This window comes from Equus quagga, chromosome 11, assembly GCF_021613505.1.
Source record: "Equus quagga isolate Etosha38 chromosome 11, UCLA_HA_Equagga_1.0, whole genome shotgun sequence".
In the NCBI taxonomy this organism is placed as follows: Eukaryota; Metazoa; Chordata; class Mammalia; order Perissodactyla; family Equidae; genus Equus; species Equus quagga.
The window spans coordinates 109112959-109119009 of record NC_060277.1 but is presented as its reverse complement, the minus strand read 5'-3'; positions in this window follow the sequence as shown (position 1 = coordinate 109119009).

Sequence of the window (6051 nt, the reverse complement as noted above, 5' to 3'; positions counted from 1 at the left end):
TGACCTTGAGAACCAGCGAGGCTAGTAAACCAACGATTGTTCCAGTGCACCAAGGGGAAAGGAAGAAGAAAGAGAGGCAAATACAAAAGGTGTGGGTGCCTCCTGAAGGATTCTGTGTCCTCACACCCAGGCGGCGAGGGCTCCCTGCTTCATGGGGAAGGAGGGACTTCGGAGGATGAGCCTCAGAGGGATGGAGCCAGGGTGGGGGAGCGAGGAGCCGATCCACAAAGGAAGTGCTCCAGGAAATGAGGGCCCTGCCTAGCTCCCTGCCTCCCCACACCCTCCTTTCGCCCTGCCCTCCCGTGCTCAAGGCTTGATTAAGGATCAGTAAGTCACTGTTCGACTTCCCCTCCTTTGTCTTGCCCTCCTGCCTCTTTCCCAAGTATGTTCCAGCCCTGTCTGAAATCATCCCAGTTAGGGCCCGGGTCCTCGGAGTTCAAGGCTCATCACTGTCACAATCTCCCAGGAGCTTATTAATACTATAGATTCCGGAACCCTCCCAGACTCTGTCTTTTAACAAGTGCTCCAGGCAATGGTTGTGTCTAATAAAGTTTGCAAGCCACTGAAACACAAATCTATCTTGAATACAAGCAGACACTTCATAGGAGGATAAAGTGATGAGCGGAGCTGACTGGAGGGCATGTGGTCAGAGAGCGGTCTGATTAAATGGACGCACTCCTGGGAATGGGGTTTTCGTGGGGAGAGAAGTAGCAAGAGTAAATTAGCACGTGGGGGGCGGCTCTGTAGTGACAAGATTTGGCCAGACTCACATGATCTGAAGGCCCCGTATTCTTACCTGTTAGAAAGTAAGGGTCCCGGAGGTGGGAAGCGGGCAGAAATTAGGAAGAAAACATGAGCCGGCCCCAAAGGCAAGCCCTCACAAACGTTTTTTTGGACATGACCCCTTGTAGGTTCCCTCTTCCTGGAGGCCAGAGACAGTTATGGAATTATTTTCTGCTGGTGTCTGCTCTTGCCCCTTCGCACCCAAACTCCTCTTTCTAGAAATAGTAAGGCTCCAGAACCAAAGTGATGTGGGGCATTTTAGGTCACGGTGATGTCGGGGAGGGAAGAATAATTTTCCCTCTACCATTTTAAGTTATCTGCTGGGAACTTTGTAACAAAGGACACATTAACAAGAGAAAAACAAATAGAAATTAATCAACATGTACGCATGGGAGATGTCCGGGGGAAAAATGAGTAACTCGAAGAGGTGGCTTAGAATACAGACTTAAATATCACCTTCAGCTAAAGACAAAAGAAAAGTGTGAGGGAGGTCAGGAATGGGGAGGTGACCAGGAAAAGTGTGGTAAACAAGAGTAAGGTTTGTTAGGCAGATTTCCGTGTGTGCCTTCTCCATTGATTAGCTTCTCATGGTTTAGAGGCTTCCTTCTCTTCCTGGTGCAGAGAGCAAGACACCCTTACGAATGGAGATTTCCCTTATAAATGCAAATTCCCCTTACAAAAGGGTAACTACACTCTGTTTTCAGAGCTTCTGTGTCTGCTGTTTCTCAAAATAATCCTTATGCCGAAGAGGCCTATTCTGGAGTGGCTGCCTTCTTCAGTGATGATGTAGGAAAAACCACACCTAGTAACCTTCCTTGATGTTTTCCAAAGGTCTACACCGCCGAGAGGGTCATTAGAAAGCCACCAGCACATCTGGAGGTTCTTTGCATCCAATTTTCATAGGCAATCTTGCTCATTGAAAGGTAGGTTTCAAATGCCACTGCCTTTTCTTATTTCTGCTCTTTTTTTCCTGTGCCTCGCTCACCACAACCGTCCACTATTTCCTGCTATCAGATGTGGAGCAGGAGCCACAGACTTAGAGAAAAAAGAGGAGTGGGCATTTGTAGGGGGGCCCGTGGCTCCGGGGCCTCTGCTTGTCCAAGGTCATCTTGATCTGCTTGAACTCGAGTAAAGCAGCCTGTGCAGTAGAAATTTACTCCCGACGACCCTTTCGCCCTAATACCGTATTGCATTTCAAAACAGTTGCCCTGCCCTCTTGGCCATTTCCTAACTAGGCTGAAAACAGTGGCTGGTTCCCTGTCCTTGGACCCGCTCTGGCAATGACACGTGGTCCGGAGAAGACTCCCTCAGACGGTGCCCAGCCCACGTGCCTTTCTAACTCCCCTCCTCCAGGGGCTGTGGGGTTCTCTCCTGAGACCGGGTCCAGAGCCACAGTCTGAGCAGCTGGCTGTCCCCCCGCCCCAGCACAATGTGCACGGCCTGCTGTTGACGGTGCTTCACCACTAAAATGGCCTGCTCTCGGGGGAGGGGATGATAGAAGTTACAGACTCACAGAGTGTCTGACTTAGCCAGCCACTCATTTAAACCATGAGCACTGTGCAGAGAGTCAGGAGGGACCTGGGTTCAGGACTCAGCCTGACCACTGAGTAGTTGGCTGTGTAGCATGGAAATGTCTCTTCATCTCTCTTGAGCTGCTTTCTCACCCATATAATAACAATAACTAATGTTTACTATATATCAGGGACAGTCTAAGTTATGCATTAACTTCTTTGTTCCTCCCAACAACTATAAGGTGGATACAATTATTCTACCTGATTATACAGGAGGAAACTCAGAGAGGCTGAAGTAACTCCTTCAAGGTCAATAGCTAGTAAGTGATAGTCTTAACTGCTATGCATACTGCTGCCTCTGTTGAGATAGGAAACAATGTATTCACTCTCTGGCGCTGTGCCACAAAATTTAGCACACAAAGCAGTAAACATTTATTACGACACACAGTTTCCTGGTCAGGAATCATGGAGTGGATTAACTGAGGGGTCTGGCTTGGCATTTCTCGTGAGGCTGCAGCCAAGATGTCAGCTGGGGCTGCAGTTCATCTGAAGACTGGACTGGAATGCGAGGATCTGCTTCCAAGATGGCTCCCTCACCTGGAGCTGGTTGCTGGCTGGAGGTCCCAGTGCACCACGGCATGGACCTCTGCACAGGATGTTTGAGTGGCCTCAGGACACGGTTTTGGGCTTTCCCCAGGGCAAGTGTTCCAAGAGAGGGCAAGGCAGAAACTGAAACGTGGTGACTGAGCCACGGAAGGCACACGTTTATGTCTACACTATCTTATTGATTACACAAGTCAGCCCTACTCAGTGTGGAAGGGAGCTACACAAAGAAGGGAATACTGGGAGGTGGGACCATCAGGGCCGTCTTGGAGGCTGGCTGTCACAGATAGTAACATATAGCAACTCACAGGGTCTTTGGGAGGATCAAATCAAAGAATAGGTGTGAACATGCTGTATGAGTTTGCTCCCACTGCTGTACCACAAAGCAGGCTGCTTAAAACAACAGAAATTTACATGTTCACAGTTCTGGAGGGTAGAGGTCCAAATTTAAGGTGTCCGAAGGGCCATATTCTCTCTGAAGTTTCCAGGGAAGAATCCTCCCTTGTCTCCTCCAGCTTCTAGTGGCTGCTGGCAATCCTTGGCGTTTTTTGGCTTGTAGCTGCATCACTCCAGTCTCTGCTTTGTCTTCATGTGGCCTACTCCCTGTGTGTCTGTCTCTTCACATGGCCTTCTTATAAGGATCCCAGTCATATTGGATTTAGGGCCTACCCTAATCATGTACAATCTCATCTTAACTTGATTGTATCTGCAAAGACCCTATTTCCAAATAAGGTCACATTCACAGGTACCGGGGGTTAGGACTGCAACAGGTCTCTTTGAGGGGGTGGCACAGTTCAACCTAAAACTCCTGTACACATATGACGCAGTATTGTCTTCGGTGGTGCTGGTAGAAATAGTGATAATGGGAGCTGACGGTTAGAAGGGCCAGCCTAGTCAATGCCATTGTCATTGTGATGGAAGCACAGGTGGGCATTTCTTTAGGTCACTTGAAAGTCCTTGATGTCTCAGCTATTTTCCTAAACCCAAGCTGCTGTCTCTCACTGGAACTTCCTCATGGTTTCCAGTGGATTCTGGATCCTGGTCACAGAATTTGTCTTTATCGAATTCTTCCTTGCACACTCCATTCTGCTGAGACTGATTCTGCTCCAGAACTTTCTCGTCTGACTGCCCCAAACATCTTCATGGCCCGTGTCTCCCTCCCTGTTTCTGAAGCCACCATTTCTCGAAAAGTTGTTTCTTGTCAGAGTCCTGGCACCCCTCCAAGAAACACCTCTCAGCCTCTCAGTCTTGGCACTCACTGACTCTTCAGCCAAGCCAGCCACTCGGCGATAAGGCCAGAAAAATGCCAGCTGGGAAGTGGTTTCAAGTTCCAGCTCTGCCTCCAATCAGCTGGGTGACCTCTGAAAAGTTCTTCACCGCTTCCTACCATAGCTTCCTGATTTGTTGGGTCCATTTCTTCAGATACTTACTGAACACTCCCAATGTGCCTGGCATGAGGTACAAAGGAAACCGAGTTATGGTGCTTGTCTCCGAGACACTCATAATCTAATCAGGGAGACTAATGTCCACTGGTTGCTGAGATCCGGGCTGACAGCAGTTACAGGAGACAACGGACTCAGTGAAAGCTGGGAAGGGGGCTGAGAGAATTCAGGAGGGAATGAGAAGAGGTGAGAGTTGAGCTGGACCAGGAGCAACGGATAGAAAGTCAGAGGCGGGCGGGAAAGCAGAGGGAATGGCATGAAAGGACACATGGAGGCTGTGGGTCTTGGTGCGTTCAGAAAGCAGCAAGTAACCCAACTGGCTTATAAAAGGAACTACAGAGGGAGAGAGGAAGACTGGAGGCTGGTGATGAGGGGGAGGCAAGGCCATGGCGGTCCTGACCTGGCCCCTGAAGGGGATGCCTCCTTGGATCCAGGGTTGGTGGTCCAGATGAAAGAGGATGGGGAGTGATGGCACTTAGGGTAGAGAAGAAAAGTCAGATGCTAGACTTTTTATAAGCCAGACCCTCCAGAACTGATGGCTGAACCGCTGTGAAGTGTTTGAGGAGAGACATGCAGGGTATCCACAGCGCCAGGCTGAACTAGATGGTTCCAGTTGCAGATGTCAGAAACAGGAGCTCTTAGGCCCAATTCAGCCTACAGATATGTTTTCTTTTATCCACTTTTTTTTTGATTGTCGTTGGGGTGTTTTTTTTGTTTGTTTTTTGAGGAGGACTAACCCTGAGCTAACATCTGCCACCAATCCTCCTCTTTTTGCTGAGGAAGATTGGCCCTGAGCTAACATCTGTGCCCATCTTCCTCTATTTTGTACGTGGGACGCCTGCCACAGCTTGGCTTGATAAACAGTGCGTAGGTTCGCACCCGGGATCCAAACTGGCAAATCCCGGGCCGCCAAAGCAAAGCGTGTCAACTGCTGTGCCACCGGGCCAGCCCCCATCCAATGTTTTAAATTTGAATTGATTGCTAGAATTTAAAAATCAGATTTTACATAAAAATCTGGACTTCCAGTTTCTTTTAGAAAACTGGCCGATCTGGCAGCTCTAGGTCCACGATTCTACACAACCACCATCAGCTGGAGCGCTTCAGTTTGCCCCACTCTTTGCCACACCCTATTGTCTCTCACACTCAGCCTTTTTTTCATTTATGCTGCCTACCTGGCCCCTGTCAGCACTGAAGTTTGCAGCCCCTTTTTCAAAACCTATTGCCATTGCAGATGTTCATGTTTCTACGAAGCATCGTATTTCGGTTACGCCAGTTCCAGCTGGATGGTGATTTAATCTTAAATCCACACAAAATTTTGGGGGGCAGAATTTTTGGCCATCTTCTGCCAAAAAGTTGAATGATGAAAATTGGAGGGAGGTAAGCTGAACTCCAAGATGAAGAAACCGCGGACCCCCCCAGGTCATTCATACTTTTGCTTATCCTTGTTTTATGTGAACTTCGCTGTAAGGAACTAAGACAGGTAGACAGCATGCCCGATGGCAGGCCAGTCTGCTCTGCTTCCTGCCCTGATCCTCTGTCTGCTCCGGGTCTCACTCGAGCTGTGGCAGATAGGCAGCGTTCATCATCCAGAGTCCTGATCCCAAAACTTCTGTGTGCTCCTTTCGCATCTGATCCAGGAGCCGCGAATACAGCTCCCATCATGACAGCAGGGGGTCTGAAGCTCCTCCAGCCCCCTGTAATGGTTTTCTGGG